The sequence below is a fragment of the Bos indicus x Bos taurus genome, chromosome 18 (assembly GCF_003369695.1).
Source record: "Bos indicus x Bos taurus breed Angus x Brahman F1 hybrid chromosome 18, Bos_hybrid_MaternalHap_v2.0, whole genome shotgun sequence".
Lineage (NCBI taxonomy): Eukaryota > Metazoa > Chordata > Mammalia > Artiodactyla > Bovidae > Bos > Bos indicus x Bos taurus.
The window spans coordinates 37,081,754-37,100,256 of NC_040093.1; positions in this window are offsets into that span (position 1 = coordinate 37,081,754).

An 18,503-nucleotide genomic window follows, 5' to 3' on the forward strand; every position below is an offset into this window, starting at 1 on the left:
AAGGAGATCCAGCTGCCACTGCTGCTGCTAAGTCGCTTCAGTCGTGTCCGACTCTGTGCGACCCCAGAGACGGCAGCCCACCAGGCTTCCCCGTCCCTGGAATTCTCCAGGAAAGAACACTGGAGTGCGTTGCCATTTCCTTCTCCAATGCATGAAAGTGAAAAGTGAAAGTGAAGTTGCTCAGTTGTTCCCGACTCTTAGCGACCCCATGGACTACAGCCTACCAGGTTCCTCTGTCATGGATTTTCCAGGCAAGAGTACTGGAGTGGGGTGCCATTGCCTTCTCCGGGAGATCCAGCAAGTCCTTCCTAAAGGAGATCAGTCCTGAGTGTTCATTGGAAGGACTGATGTTGAAGCTGAGACTCCAATACTTTGTCCACCTGATGTGAAGAACTGACTCATTTGAAAAGACCCTGATGCTGGGAAAGATTGAAGGCAGGAGAAGAAGGGGACGACAGAGGATGAGATGGCTGGATGGCATCACTGACTCAATGGGCATGAGTTTGAATAAGCTCTGGGAGTTGGTGTTAGACAGGGAGGCCTGACATACTGCAGTCCATGGGGTTGCCAAGAGTTGGACACAACTGAACGACTGAACTGAACTGAATATTTAAGGAAGCTTATTCTGACAAGAACTCTCCTAAATGTCTTACATAGATGAATACAATGTTTCCCCACAACAATCTAATAAAGTACTCATTATCATCATCCTCTTTTTGGCGTATTACAACTGTGTTCAAAGTCTTCCAATTACTAAATTGTAGACCCATATTTGACCAGAGCAATCTGACCTGGGACACCATGAACTTGACTACACTAAGAAAGCCTATAGGTTTCTGTTGCTATTGTATGATTGATTGATTACAAAGTAGTATTGAGCTGTTACTGATTATTTCTGAAACTGATTTTAACTAATGCACTATTATGAACTATTCAAGATTCCACTGTCCCTGAATTTATCATAGAACTAAGGTGTTATGTGGAGAAGGCAATGGCACCCCACTCCAGTACTTTTGCCTGGAAAATCCCATGGACAGAGGAGCCTGGTAGGCTGCAGTCCATGGGGTCGCTAAGAGTCAGACACGACTGAACGACTTCACTTTCACTTTTCACTTTCATGCATTGGAGAAGGAAATGGCAACCCACCCCAGTGTTCTTGCCTGGAGAATCCCAGGGATGGGGGAGCCTGGTGGGCTGCTGTCTATGGAGTTGCACAGAGTCGGACATGACTGAAGCGACTTAGCAGCAACAGCAGCAAGGTGTTATGAAGGCTACAGGGGAAGTTGGTGTTAGTGAAGACATCAAGCCACTCTTTAGCTTTGTGTGGGTCAGGCCCCACTTCCCCAAACAAAGCAGAGAGACTCACAGTCTCACAATATATCATTTTTGATCAGGAGCAAATACTCATAGCAGATTTGCTTTGATGAACTTATTTGATGGAGGAATACAAATTGTTAAAATTAAGGCTGTTTTACTTTGAAAGAAAAATCACAACTCCTTACAAAGGAACTTTGTTGAATGACCATTATAGAGTTGAAGGCTACAAGAAAGGGTGAGGCCAATATTATATCTATGTCAATGACACCGCAAGATTTCACTCTTTCTGGTTGTACTTGGATGTAGCCTCGGAATTATGCTGGCGGCGTCTGGTCAACATATCAGAGATAATGAAATTAAGGACAGAACAAACAAAAAGCACCTGGTTTTATCTCTGGCATAACCTAATTTAAACCTCTCATTTTCTCACTCTACCACTGAGTTTGAGAGAAGAAAAGGAATTTCCCCACTACCTAAGGCTTTACGGGAAAGTCAGTTTGGTTTTTGATCAGCTAGCGCTTAACTAGTTTCAAGTTTGTTTGTTTGTTTTTAGGAGTTAAGGGCTCCTAAGTGTGAATAGACTGAAAGATTTCTTGCAGTGTTCAGTCAATTTGTGTCATTACTAGTCAAGACAGTATTCCCATCTATAATGCCCAGAAACCCATTGTTTCCAGGTTTAATTTACAATAGCCATAGGGTACGAACTTTTCAGTGCTTCAGTTCACTTCAGTTCAGTTGCTCAGTCATGTCTGATTCTTTGTGACCCCGTGGACTACAGCAAGCCAGGCCTCCCTGTCCATCACCAACTCCCAGAGCTTGCTCAAACTCATGCCCATCGAATCAGTGGTGCCATCCAGCCATCTCATCCTCTGCTGTTCCCCTCTCTTCCTGCCTTCAATCTTTCCCAGCACCAGTATCTTTTCCAATGAGTCAAGTCTTCGCATCAGGTGGCCAAAGTATTGGAGTTTCAGCTTCAGCATCAGTCCTTCCAATGAATATTCAGGACTGATTTCCTTTAGGATTAATTGGTTTCATATCCTTGCAGTCCAAGAGACTCTCAAGAGTCTTCTCCATGACCACAGTTCAAAAGCATCAATTCTCCAAGTTCTCAGCTTTCTTTATAGTCCAACTCTCACATCCATACATAACTAGTGGAAAAACCATAGCTTTGACTGGATGGACCTTTGTTGGCAAAGTAATGTCTCTGCTTTTTAATATGCTTTAGGTTTAATAATCTAGGTTGATCATAGCTTTTCTTCCAAGGAGCAAGAGTCTTTTAGTTTCATGGCTTCAGTGCTTGAGTGCTTTGAGAGCTACTACTCAAGATTACACACCTGGAGCCTTGTTACTTGGTAAACACTCCCCTTGATGTTTTTTCTTTTTATTAATCCAATTGTCATTTTATATGTAGAATCACATGACTTGTTCAGCCTAATCTGTTTCCACATTTATGGTAGAGATGTGGATAGAGTAAGATAGTGGGATGACGATTCATGCATTTATTTTCAAAGGTTAAAAATATTTATTAACTAAGTTTTGAAGTTATATAGTTCCTGGAAGAAAAGTCCTGGAAGTAGAACCTCTTTGGGTGTCTGAAACATCTAGTCCTTCAGTTTCCATAAGCTGATCTTGCCCTCAAATGCAGGTACAAATGACTCATAGTACTTAAGAGACATTTAATAAGTTGAAAATGTATTTTAGTGTTTCCTTTGTAGTGTGTGAGTGGGTGGCAAGTCACTTCAGTTGTGTCCAGCTCTTTGTGATCCCATAGACTGTAGCCACCAGGTTCCTCTGTCCATGGAATTCTCTAGGAAAGAATACTGGAGTGGGTTGCCATGCCCTCCTCCAGAGGATCTTCCCAACCCAGGGATTGAACCTGTTTTTCCTGATGTTCCTACATTGCAGGCAGATTCTTTACCACTGAGCTCCCAGGGAAGTCATTCATTTGCAGTACAACTCCTAAATATTCTAAGTTGAGTGTTCATAATTAATATACCCACTTTCTCCTCTGTTCAGATTAGAGGGTAAAAATGAAAGACGAGCGAAGCCAAAGATTTTATCCTATATTCCACCCTCTCACAATCCAGACTACACTAAATATTGTCTTAAATTTGTAACAATCCCACCAACAGTGTAAGAGGTTTCCCTTTTCTCCACACCCTCTCCAGCATTTATTATTTGTAGACTTTTGGATCGCAGCCATTCTGACTGGTGTGAAATGGTACCTCATAGTGGTTTTGATTTGCATTTCTCTGATAATGAGTGATGTTGAGCATCTTTTCATGTGTGTGTTAGCCATCTGTATGTCTTCTTTGGAGAAATGTCTATTTAGTTCTTTGGCCCATTTTTTGATTGGGTTTACACTGTTGGTGGGAATGCAAACTAGTACAGCCACTATGGAGAACAGTGTGGAGATTCCTTAAAAAACTGGAAATAGAACTGCCTTATGATCCAGCAATCCCACTGCTGGGCATACACACTGAGGAAACCAGAAGGGAAAGAGACACGTGTACCCCAATGTTCATCGCAGCACTGTTTATAATAGCCAGGACATGGAAGCAACCTAGATGTCCATCAGCAGATGAATGGATAAGAAAGCAGTGGTACATATACACAATGGAGTATTACTCAGCCATTAAAAAGAATACATTTGAATCAGTTCTAATGAGGTGGATGAAACTGGAGCCTATTATACAGAGTGAAGTAAGCCAGAAGGAAAAACATAAATACAGTATACTAACGCATATATATGGAATTTAGAAAGATGGTAACAATAACCTGGTGTACGAGACAGCAAAAGAGACACTGATGTATAGAACAGTCTTATGGACTCTGTGGGAGAGGGAGAGGGTGGGAAGATTTGGGAGAATGGCATTGAAACATGTAAAATATCATGTAAGAAATGAGTTGCCAGTCCAGGTTCGATGCACGATACTGGATGCTTGGGGCTAGTGCACTGGGATGACCCAGAGGGATGGTATGGGGAGGGAGGAGGGAGGAGGGTTCAGGATGGGGAACACATGTATACCTGTGGCGGATTCATTTTGATATTTGGCAAAACTAATACAATTATGTAAAGTTTAAAAATAAAATAAAATAAAAAAAAAAGAAAAAAAAATTTGTAACAATCCCTTAGTTATCTTGGATAATTTAACAGCTTATCTCAACACTGTCTGGAATACTTTTCCTCAGAAGTGTTTACTCAGACAAAACATGGATGCTTATATTTGGCTCTTATCACTGGACTATTTTTTTTTCTTCATGTAACATTCTAATTATTTTCAGAATCAAATCCAGAAAGTACCCCATAAATTTGTGAACACTGACCCAATATTAAACAGACATATTATTTACAAAATTTTCAAAGGCTCCCTTGGAGTTGCTGAAATCAATTAGATCAATAATATGAATTTTAAATAACCTATTAATATGTATTTATATATGAATCGCAAGTTACCAAGATACTTTAGTATCTTTTAGGTCAATAATTTCCTCTTTAGAAGCCTAAAATATTTTGAAGCAGTTCATGCATTTAAGCATCCACAGCTATTTCTCTCCAAAATCAATCATAATACCATCACAGATTCTGTTTTCTGTCAACTTTGAGGCACTTTCTATTTTTTCTCTGGAACACTTATTTCTAATATAATTTTCTTAGCATCTATTGATAATGGATGTTTCCTGAGGTTGGCAAAAACCTAACTGGATTCCCATTAGCTTGAGTGGTCAAGATTTATTCCAGAAAGACATGTATTCTATTTGTTACAGTAAGCTAGATGGGAGTGCCAAGAATTTATTCAACAGCCACTTGATTATAGAGGTCTTTGGTATGTAATGTGGACTGTTAAAACGTTAATGCATTCAATTATACAGTCTTTTCAAAAGACTTAAATAGAAACTTTGGAAATATATTCTTTGGATTTCTAGTCTTCAAATACCATTGGTTTGCTACTGAAAATTAATTTAAATTGAAAATGAATGAAAGCTAATTCCATTGAGATGCCAGACCCCGAGCCAAGGAATCTGAGTGAATTAAGTTATGACTTACTAAAAAGAATATCTCTGTTTAAACATGAGAAATTCCCTTTGGGTACCAAATTGAATTGGTTGAACGTCTATAATGAGAACTGAATGGTGCTGGTTATACCAAGGGTGAATACAAAGATTGCTAAAATCATTCTTTTTTCACAGGCATCTCACAATTTTTGTTTTGGTCTTCAAAAGCAGGTATATGCGGCTTAGAGGTTATGGACAACAATGTGTTTGTACAGAAGCATAACAGAATAAATCAAGATAGTGTTGGCCATCCTGTGGGCCAAGAATTTAGTGGACAATTCCCATATACGTTGATTACATCTGACTTCAAGCACTTCCATCCCTTTACCTGAGAGTTTTCTCTTACCATAGGCTACACCTGATAGAGATTCAATGCTTCCATGATAAACCTCAACAATTGAAGGGGCATATACAACCCAGTTTTCCTGTAACTAATCTGAAGTCTCTTTTACAAAGAGTGTAATCATCAGGATTAAATCCAGTTATTCATCCTGTTATCCTGGTCATTAATGCTCTTTTATTGACTTTCTTCTTTCCTCTTTGTATTTTCTCACTTCTTCACCATTCTCTGAGATAACCAAATTACTTGCACTCAAATCCTTATGATATATATATATATATATATTGCACAGATGAATTATATCTATATTTAATATACTTATATACAATTACTAAACTAATATATACTTGGGCTTCCAAGGTGGCACTAATGTTAAAAACCTTGTCTGCCAGTGTAGGAGACTTAAGAGACTAGGGTTCAATCCATGGGTCAGGAAGATCCCCTGGATTAGGGCATGGCAATCCACTCCAGTATTCTTGCCTGAAGAATCCCATGGACAGAGGAGCCTGGCATGCTACAGTCCATAGGGTCACAAAGAGTTGGACACAACTGAAGAAACTTGCATAAATACAGACACACATGTATATTTTATATAAACACACATACATACATACATACATATATATGGAAGCTAGCCAGAGATAACAGCAGTGAATGGTGGAGGAGGAAAGTTAGGACCGGGGAACCTCCTTAACTCATCCCTCTGAGGTACATTTTGTAGTCTGCAAATCCCAGAAGGAAGAACACAATCAAATGGGAATTCCACCAAAATGCACAGGCTCAGTTTAAATTAAGCAATCACCTTTAGTAACCTTGACCTTATTATACCCCTATTGTAATAAATTCACATTGTGGTTTGCCCCTTCCAATCAGTGGGCTTTTCAAGTGAATTATGGGCAAGAAATAGGGATCTGGAGCATGTGCAATAAAATTGATTTATTTGTTTACCAACTTCATATGTGCACATGTATTGTTATATATTTACTTATTATATATATATATTTTACTTATTATATATATAACATATTTTATATATCTACATATATATATATATAAATATCAGATGCCTGATAAAAATGTCTTACTGAGCAACATAACTTCTATTTTGTACTTAGGTTCTGTTATATATCAATGCAGAAATAAATTATATTCAGTGGGCTACCTCCCTGGAAGTGAGGGCTTGAGGTGGGAAAAATGAAGAGGCAAATTCTATTCCAGTGGTTACTTTCCATTCCTCTTCTTGTACCATACTGACAAAATGCTGCAGGAGTGCCTTTCTTAGGAAGGAAATGAGGCTGGGTAGAAATAATTTAAAACTTGTATCTTGGAGTTAAACTCAGGCAAAAGGGTCTGTAAATGCCAGTGGATGGAACTGAGTGGTCTACAAAGAAGCAAACTGGAGATAAACTAAATCAAAATAAGACATACCTTCAAGATGAACCAAGCAGTCAATGTTCAGGAAGCAGCAAGAGGGACATTTTCTGGATATAAAATGAGTTGAAATGACATTTGCAAGATTGGGACTAAAGCTGGGAAACAGTCTTCCAATCCCCTCCAGGAAGTGTGACTACCCTGAGCCCACCATGTTGTGAGAATCTAAGCCATAGTGAGATGCTCTGGAGGATCCCATGACACAGAGAGAAAAACCACAAGGAAAAGGTCCCAGGCATCAGAAATCTAGCCCCAGCTCAGAGAAACCTCCAGCTGAATCCAGCTCAGTGCCCAGTTAGGAAAAAAACTACCTTAGTCCATCCACTCCTAAATTCCCAATCCACAAAATAATGAGGCAAAACAAAATGGTTGCTTTAAGCCACTACAATTAAGAGTAATTTATTATACAACAATACATAACAGAACTGCCCTTCCTGAAATTGTGCTCTTGGGAGCCTGAAACTACAAAATAAGTTCTCAAAACAACTAATGATATCATTACTTAAGCCTTAAGCATCTTAGACAGAAAACAAAAATGAATAATCAATATGGTATGCCTTTACCTGCAAAGTGGCTAAGAACAAGGTCTTTGGTGTCAGACGGGCCCAGGTTTCAGCCCAATTCACTTCTCAACTGCATAACCTCACTCAGATGATTCATTTTACCTTTATGTCAGTCTCTCTATCTACTGAATAGGACAGATACTTGTATTCATATCCTGAAGCTGTGCTAACAATTGACACAACATCGATGGCTTCAATAGAAATCTGCTTTTTCAAAGTTCTGAAGGCCAGAGTCTAAAACCAAGATGCCAACAGAGTCTCATTCCTTCCAAAGGATTCTCCTTTTAGAGAAGAATCTTTGCTTACCTCTTCCACTAGTGGCTACAGGTGTTTCAGGGCACAGGGCTGGTGGTTTAGTCACTAAGTCCTGTCCGACACTTGCGACCCCACGGACTGTATCCTTCCAGGCTCCTCTGTCCATTGGATTCTCCAGGCAAGAATACTGGAGTGGGTTGCCCTTTCCTTCTCCAGGGGATCTTCCCAACCCAGGAATTGAAACTGGGTCTCCTTCATCGTAGGCAGATTCTTTACTGACTGAGCTACAGGGAAGCCCTAGCTCCAAACCTGGCCTCTATCTTCACATGATCTTTTCTGTATCCTTTCTTCTATTTCAAATCTCTCTGCACCTTTTTCTTAAAAGAATATCTGTCATTGAATTTGTGACCCACTTCAGTAATTCAGGATGATTCCCTCATCTCAAGATCCTTAACCCAATTATATCTACAAAAAATATTTTCAAAATAATATGCCATTCAATCTTGCACTATATAAACAATATTCACAGGTTCCAGAGGCTGGACTACGGACATAATTAGGGGGAGCAATATTCAACCCACTGTAATCCTCTAACCAATCTTATAGAAATATAGTAAGGATCAAATAAAATGATATAAAATGAGAATGAAATGCATGCTGACATTTTTATTTTCATCTTTATCATCTATGGTAATATATCTGTATTACTGTAATCTATGTAGACAACAAGTTTATGCAAGACCATGTCTGAACAGGATTTCTTTCAATGAATTAGAGAATAAAGTGTTCAATCTTGATTCATATATCATGCAAACGTTCCAAAGTAAAAAAATCATATCTCTAACTGTGAGAATGAACTGTGTGTGCGTGTGGTGTGTGTTTGCCTGAGTGAGTGTATATGTGTTGTGCATATGTGTATCTGGTATATTCCAGGCCTAAGGAATTGAACTTATTTAGATTTGGCATTTAGACATAGCTAAAAAACGTTGGTGTTTATAATGCCTTCATAACAAATATACAGGTGTATGTTTCATGAACAGTCAAAAAGTCTCTATATGTATTAATATGACAGAAACATTTTCTAATATATTTTCAATTTATTTCCACTTGCATCTTTCCTAGAGTAAATAGAACACCTTCTCACTCTCACAACATGCTAATGAAAATAAACAAGTCTCATGCTGACCTTATGTTCTTTGTTACAAATTTATAAAAACTACTTTTGCATTTTCTATAAATATATATTTCTATTTTTACTGAAGTAAGCTTATGGCTTTCAGAGGCTTCTGCCCTCCAAACATTTTCAAAGAAGGTAGTACATTAGTAATTTTTTTAGTTTAAAAAGAAAAAAGTGGTACATTTGTGTGTGATTTATGTCAGACTTTTAAAACCTAATGGAAATAGTCAAAATTTTTGATGAAAATATCCAATGTGGTGATCATACCATTAATTAAATTAAAAGAACAAAAACTATAAAGACAGTCACACCAAAACATGTGCTATAAAAATCACATCCACATCCTTTGAAAAATAAAAATATTCTACTTTAAGAGTTAAAATTTGTTTAACATTGCCTACTGAATTATTGGACAGCAAGGAGATCAAGCCAATCAATCCTAAAGAAAATCAACCCTGAATATTCATTGGAAGGACTGATGCTGAAGCTGATGCTCCAATACTTTGCCACCTGATGCAAAGAGCTGGCTCATTAAACAAGACCTTGATGCTGGGAAAGATGAAAAGCAGGAGGAGAAGGGGACCACAGAGGATGAGATGGTTGGATGGCATCACTGACTCGATGGACATGAGTCTGAGCTAGCTCTGGGAAATAGTGAAGAACAGGGAAGATTGGTGTGCTGCAGCCCATGGGGTCATGAAGAGTCAGACATGACTGAGTGACTGAACAACAAAAATTACTGTTTCATTTCATTTGGAGGACATATTATTCTCCACTCTGAAACACTTAAATACATTGATTATAGGACTGCACCAATTTTGATTTGATAGTATCACACAAGTTAGCCAATAATTTTGATCAATGTATTTTCCATAGGGCAATTTATTTCAAAATGCTTGTCAGCTTTAAAATAGTAGAGTGGATTTATGCATCATTTAAATTGTAGTTCTACAAAAAGCAAGATTTGTTAGAGTAGGTTGTTGATCTTGCAAGCCCAGATAATGTATGAATATTGCTCTTAGAAGGTTTTCTAATTTTTAAAACTAGAGTATAATTGTTTTACAGCATTATGTCAGTTTTGGCCAGACAAAAAAGTGAATCAGCTGTCTGTATAACATATATCCCCTCCATCTTGAGCCTCCTTCCCACCCCCTCATCCCACTCCTCTACATCATCACAGAACATCAAATTGAGCTCCCTCTGCCATACAGCAGTTTCCCACCAGCTATCCATTTCACACGTGGTAATGCATATTTGCCAGTGCTACTCTCTCAATTCTTCCCACCCTCTTTCCACCTGTCTGTTCTCTAGGTCTATGTCTCTATTCCTTCCCTGCAAATAAATTCATCTATATATTTTTCTAGATTATATATATACACATATGCATTAATATACAACACTTGCTTTTCTCTTTCTGACTTGACTTAACTCTGCATGACATCCACATCCACATCACTACAAATGTAGGGGGTCTCATGTTCTATATTACACTGGTTTTGGTTTAAAAGACTGTTTAAAACTCTAACACCGAAAAAATGACACAAAATTTTTAAAATAAGTGTAGAAAAACTATGAGATGCAGATAAAGATAGAAGAAAAATAGCAGCCTTGTCACTTTTTTCTTCCTTGATAAATACTAATTAGTACCGATTGGGAAAAGGTTAAATTATTGGTGTGCCCAGGAGTAGGAAAAAGTAGATCTTCTTTTCATTTGACTTTGAAAGTAACAGAGGAAAATATGGCAAGGCCACACCTGGGAATTGAAATTATATTCATTAGGAGGGCTGATGGAGATTGAAGAGGGTATAACTGGGAGAAATGCTGTGCTGAGTAATAAGCAGACAGCTCCCTGAATCTCTTCTTTAAAGCATTCACATTGCTGTGATAGGGTCTGGAAATAGGACTTTAGTGTCCTTAAATGTTCAAACCTTTGTATTTCAAACCTGCCACTTTCTTTCAGTATAATACAGGCAAAGAGTGTAATAGGTAGATTGGCCGATCATTTTTCTCCATAAATCATCCTGCTATTCCAAGATTTTACTGGTTTATCCTCTAACCCATTGAAATTTTGGCAGAGAACATGATGCTGAATTTAAAGTTTTCAAAGAGAAAGTAGATAGGGGTCCCAGCTGCTGTTGGAGAACCTGCAGGTTCCTCTAAAGCAAAGAAGACTGCATTTGAATGACTTCAAATTGTGCTGATAATGGTGTGAGAAATGCTCTTTCACATCCAGGATATTAAAAAATATATATCACAGCTTTTTCTCTCTTTTCTCTCTCCCATTGATTTATTCATTTTTCTATATTAAAGTATTATTGAATTTGTTATTTAGTTCCTCTGAGTCTGCACTCTTATCTTCTTTGTCTAAAATTGATATAAAGAATAAACTGGATACTAAATAGTAAATATTATTTGATTTAGCCAGGAATTATATTAAAATCATAGAGCTCTCTGGACATATAGGTGTTTTTATTTGACTAGTACAATAACCTGAATGTGGAAAGGAAAAGGAGCAGTGAATTATTGGAGCTAATAGTAATCAGCTTATATTATTTAATAGCCTGCATTTAAAAAGCTTTTCTCTTTTTAACTATTCTATGATATATATTATTGATTGATCATCTTAAAAACACCAAGTTTAATATCTCCCATGTGAAATACTATTGTTTGGCTAGCTTTGCAAATGGTTTCTATTTTGATCTTCTCTGTCACCAACCAAGCTGAAGTGAAGAGAGGGGGCTTGGGTAAGATACTTCTCTCTTTCTACCTTATATATAACCGTGAAGTTGCAACACAGCAAGAGAAAAAAAGAATTCAGTATTAAGATGAAAGTATAGATAACTAAGAGAAAATGGAATAGGCTGTTGAGAAAAAATTCTCACATGTGGATACAGTTTTAAATTTAGAAATAAAGAAGCATTCACAAAGCAACATATCAACAAAAAGCTATAAAAAGCCTACTTCAAAAAATGCTGCCAAAAGCATTTCCAGCAAATGTGACAAACTGACAAAGTCTTTATTAATATAGAAATTTACACAAATCAATAAGAAAAATACCAAAATTCAAGAAGTAGAATAGAAAAAGAACAGATCATGTTAAAAAAGGAAATACTAAGTACTTACCAAGTATATGGAAAACAATTTCTGCATCAATAGTAATCAAACAAATGAAGACATTTTATCTAAGTTACGATTTATCCCTATTAGACTGGCAAATGTTTTGTTTATACATATATAAATATAGCATATGTAATATTATTAAATATGCAATATATGTAATATTGTAATGATATAATTATGTAATATAATTTGCTACATATACTTTTTGTCATTTAGCTCAGATGGTAAAGCGTCTGCCTGTAATACGGGAGGAGACCCAGGTTTGATCTCTGGGTTGGGAAGATCTCCCAGAGAAGGAAATGGCAACCCACTCCAGTATTCCTGCCTAGAGAATCCCAGAAATGGAGGAGCCTGGTAGGCTATAGTCCATGGGATCGCAAAGAGTTGGACACGACTGAGCGACTTCACTTCACTTCAAAGACTGTTATTGCTAGTGATGTCATTTTGAATAATTAAGCTTAAATGCAAAGTTCTATACATTGATATATTTTTTGCAGTATTATTAACAGCAGTGAAAATAGTAAACAATTTGTTTATTTGACTATAGAAGAATGGTTAAAGCCAACCAGTATCCACTTTGTTTTCTATCAAAATCTTATTCTGAACACAAAACAGCAAGAAGGAAAAATATTTGTGATTAATTCTATGAAAATTGAGAGTAAAATTATTAACATTTTTTAATCTTTGGTGTATTTTAAAGCTAACCTCTGTGTGTGAGTATCTGTGTGTATGTGCTTTAGGCATAAAATCTTAGAAAATTCCTTGACTGTTTAATTCATCAGGAAAACATTTTTGCTTTACATTCAAACTATATCCATAATCTGAAAACATGTCCCATTCTACTGCTTCTACCAAGTCATTCTATCCACTTGCTTGCATAATGTTTCCTTTGTAGTAGATTCTCACTCCCATAAGTTCATCCACTTGCTGTCTTTGTGATCACATTATTTGTTACCACCCATCAGCTAGCCATAAGGTTCTTCTCTGTGGTATAGGTGTAAACTGAGGGGGAGGAACCCCTGTAGCAGTGGTTGATAATATGGGGTTCTAGGCCACTTGCTTATGCAGTCTGCATTTACTCTTCAAACCTATTCTGCCCATATCTCTTGGAGGTAACATTTATAACTTAGGAAGAACTGTTGCTGATGCCTCCGATCTTATGACTTACTGAAACAGACAAAATCCAGTTCATGATAGATGATTCTGACTGTAAGGCCGTTTGATGACTCATAATTAGATACTTTGTCTCTACAAGAACCTAACTGCATATCAAAATCTGCTCTGTATAGATTTCTGCTACAGATAACATGGCCTGGCTCCAGAACAGTAGGGTTCTATGTTGCAATTCCTCTAAATGGGCTTGTGATAAATTCTACATGGTATCTTTTTCCATCACAGATAATATGCAACACCATATGATCTGTTGAGTCCCATGGCTCAAGGGACAGAGCTATTTGTACTATAGCTAGAACCAGATATTAAGTCCTTTTCGATTCTAAATTCCACTTATGGTAGTCTTCTGTGTCATTCATGAAAGGTTGAAGTAATGTGTGAAATATTTTGCATCCAGAATAGAAAATAAACAAACAGACATGGTGTGTATGTGTGTGTTAGCTGTTCAGTTGTGTCCAATTCTTTGTGACCCCCATGGACTGCAGCCCACGACGTTCCTCTGATTGTGGAGTTTTCCAGGCAAAAATACTGGAGTGGGTAGCCATTTCCTTCTCCAGGGGATCTTCCTGACCCAGGGACTGAACCTGGGTCTTCTGCCTTGCAGGCAGATTCTTTACCATCTGAGCCAAAAGGGAAACCCATTTTTAAAAGACATAAGGTGCAATTATTTATATTTTACTTTAGAGAAGATATCCTGGTTTGCACCACACAGCTAGACCATTAAATATACTCATGCTGAGCTCTTAAATCTTTGTTGGTTTCATCTCCTAATATCAGGAGTACATATATTTTGCCAAGTCTTCCAGTCATGCCTACATGACTTGGTTAACAATATGATTGAATACATATCAAAGATATTGTGGACAAATGTGAACCTGTGTGGGCCATCCAAAAACTGTAGGACCCCTTGGTCTGTTTTGTGATAGAGTGAGAGATAGTTAACATAATCCTGAGGTAGCTTCCAACTGGGTTCCCCACTGTGACAGGTCTTCCCCACAGGTCAAAGAATTGTGTGTGTGTGTGTGTGTGTGTGTGTGTGCGTGAGGAGTGGGGGGGTGTTGGGGGGTTCTTTCAGCAAGCAAGTGTATCTCCATCAAAATGACCACTGAGTGGTTCCATAAATTCAGTGCGCCCACTATGAGCCAGATATGGCCCAAGACTTCTTTATTTGCCTGGTCACCATAAATTATATTCCCAAGGGAAGGAAACAGACTAATAAAGCTTCAGATTCTGCATCATTCATGCAAAAATGAACTCATAAAATATTCAAAATGTTCAGATAGTATCTATTCTAAGTATTTAGATACCTAAGGAAATGGTTCTAGGACCCTTGGGAAAGGAATGGGAAAATCATTACTATATACCATTTTCTTTGGACTGGAATTAGGATTCTGGTGTCTTCTATCAACAAACAGTATGTCTAAAGAGATGATCATTTTTTTAAGTGGGGCTTTTATGATTATCTATCTTTAATTTATTTGATTACACAGATTAACTAATGCCCTTGTTGGCTGCTCATCTATCTTGCTTCTTGGGGATGCTGCCTTCTATTTACATACTGTCTCAGTAGTAATCTACATTAAGGTCCCTTGGCTGTCACTCCAACTCTACTTCTTGTTAAAATAATAGCCCCCACCTAAGCCCTTGACAGTGCAGCACCACCATCTGGTCTCTATTATTTCAGGGACCTTATGGTTTCTACCGTTGCAATGGAATCAATTTCTCTAACAATATATTCTATGTTTAGCCCTAGCATTCAGAAGACAGTCATCAATATTTTCTCAGTAATGTTAGTGACACATTCACCAGCAGATTCTTTATCCTTTAGTAAACCCAATGTCTTTCATCTTCTTGTGAGGTGTAGTTAGTAGATGAAGTTTTTCAGGCTATACACTATCTTTCTTCTTGCATGCCCATTTATTATATATGCCTTTTGGTTTCGCCTCTTTCTGCCATGGCAATATTGGCATTTCTAGTTTCCTTACTGTGAATCATCACTTTCTCCAATATTACAAAAGCAATCATAGACAAAGATTAGCACCATCTTCTAGGGTTCTTTACACAGTGGTAAATCTTGTCTTGTGGAACAGATCTTCATGTTGAAAAATGCTCCATGGTCATTATGCTCCCTGTCCCATCAGTATCTCCTGCAAAAACCTAGCATCCTAAGTTGAATCTCATATGCTCTCTTTCTGATACATGCTCTAGTATTAAATATTATGCCCTCCATGTAGTCTCCTTCCTTTCTTTGCATATCCAAGTTTCCTATTTGGCCTATGCTGTGACTTGACCCTCATTATTGGTCTGATGATCAGAAGAGGAGATGGGAGCATAGTCTGAGGAAGACAGATGTCCACCTCTGAGGCAAGCTGTGCATCGTCTTCAAGCAAGGCTATGGGGAAGGTCCAAACCTTTATCCAAATGGAAGACACTCTGCAGTCACAGAGTTCAGAGAAATATGGGGATTTAATATTTTTGAGTGAATCAACATGGATGTTCCCATCCCAGGTCTCTTGATCCCAGTTGTTGTCAATCATAGCAGACTATGGTTTTAAGAATTTAACAGGCTCTAGGAACTCTATTGTCATTAAAATTAAGTTTCCACTGTGATCCTCAGCTTTTTGTGCACTCAAGCTCTAGGAGATAATCGTGTCTCTTATATGCTGACACAGAGGAACTCTGGCTTTTGACTGAATTTAGCTTTTAATTGGTGATTTGGCTGTTAATTTCTTACACACTTCTACTGTATTTCTCCAATACATTGATAACTCCTAGCAAGAGGCATTTAATACCATAATGCTTGTCATTAGAAAATTCCTGCTGCTGCTGCTGCTGCTAAGTTGCTTCAGTCTTGTCCGACTCTGTGCCACCCCATAGACGGCAGTCCATCAGGTTCCCCCGTCCCTGGGATTCTCCAGGCAAGAACGCTGGAGTGGGTTGCCATTTCCTTATCCAATGCATGAAAGTGAAAAGTAAAAGTGGAGTCGCTTAGTCATGTCCGACTCTTGGTGACCCCATGGACTGCAGCCCACTAGGCTCCTCCATCCATGGGATTTTCCAGGCAAGAGTTTTCCTAGAGCCTCTCAAATACTTAAGGTATCAGGCCTGACCAAGTATTTTCTTCCACAATATCTCATCTCAATTCACTATAGGTGAAAGTTAGCACATGTGCATCTCTATAGCATGTGAGATGATATCAGGACACTGTCAGAGATGCAAGTGATATCACCAACTGGACAGCATGCACTCTTGCTCCAAACTCCTATTCTAAATATGTAACCCTTCCAACTCAACAATTAAAAGATAAACATTCCAATTTAAGATGGGTAAAGGACTACACATGAGTACATGAAAAGATGCTCAACATCACTAGTTATTTGGATTATGCAAATCAGAACCACAATGAGATACTACCTTACAGCTGCTAGATATATTCAAAATATTCAAACAAACAGGAAACAACAAATGTCAGAGAGAATGTGAAGAAACTGGAAATTGGTGGTAAAATGATGCAGCCATAACGAAGGACAGTTTGGCCTTTCCTCAACAAGTTAAAAATAGAATTGCCATATGACTAATTCTATACCTAGGTATATGCCCAAAAGAATTGAAAATGAGAACTAAAAAACTTGCATACAAATGTTCATAGCAGCACTATTTATAATATCTGAAAGAAACAATCCCAATGTCTATCAATGGACTAATGAATAACAAAATGTGATACACTCATACAATCAGATCAGATCAGTCGCTCAGTCGTGTCCGACTCTTTGCAACCCCATGAATCGCAGCACGCCAGGCCTCCCTGTCCATCACCATTTCCCAGAGTTCACTGAGACTCATGTCCATCGAGTCAGTGATGCCATCCAGCCATCTCATCCTCTGTCATCCCCTTCTCCTCCTGCCCCCAATCCCTCCCAGCATCAGAGTCTCATACAATAGAATATTATTTAGCCCTAAAAAGGGAAAAACTATTGATACATGCTACAATACAGAATGAAGCTTGAAAACATGTGCTAAATAAAAGAAACCAGACATAAAAGGCTGAATCTATGTTTCAGTTTTACACTAAAGTCCAGAATATGTAAATGTAGAGAGACAGAAAACAGAGTAGCAGTTGCTTACGGCTGATGGGAACAGGAATGAGGAGTTCTTCACTAGTGAGTACAGCATTTTCACTCAGAGCAATGAAAATTTTCTGAACCTACAGAGTGGTGAAGAGGTTCTTAATACCACTGTGAAGGTACTTAATGCCACTGACTTGTATACTTTAAAATGTGAAAGTGTTAAGTTTTATTTCAAGTTTATTTAGCTACAATAAAATATATTATTCTGTTTTAGATTTTTCTTTCTAGGATCATATTTTTATATCATATTCCTTAAAAAACAGACTTCAAGCCACACATATAACTTCAGCAACCTTCTTGGAGAGAATTCTGGGGTACAACTATGAGGGAATTAGAGAAGTAACACTGGACAGAGGAAGTTGAACTGTGATGCAATTACAAAGGAAGCCTCAAGAAATCCTATCAGTAGCTCTGCTATGGGATATCTCTAATATTTCAGAATTAAAGGGTAGTATAAGTATAGAAGTCGCTCAGTCGTGTCCAACTCTTTCCGACCCCATGGACTGTAGCCTACTAGGCTCCTCCATCCATGGACTTTTCCACGCAATAGTACTGGAATAGGTTTCCTTCTCCAATTAAAGGGTAGGGCCAGATCTTTGTAGTTTAATTCCTACCAGATGTAGGTACCCTTCTGAGAGAGGGGACCTAGCATTGGGTGAAACTGCACAGTTTGGCCAAAGACAATTTCTTAGGGAAAGACTCACCTGTGTAGCATTACTGTCTAAAATTATTTGTAGCTATGGAAATACATGCCTCAGCCTTAAAGAGGAGAGTCTGACTGGTGCATCACAGTTGCGGCATACAAGACAGAAATGCTTAGCATCCCTATATCCTATCCTAAGACACTGGCATGAAACAAATAGGAGCTCTGACTTCCATACTGACAACTATCCCAGTGATCTTTCTGTTAGAATCCACCACTCCCTAGAATATGTGGGTAATAC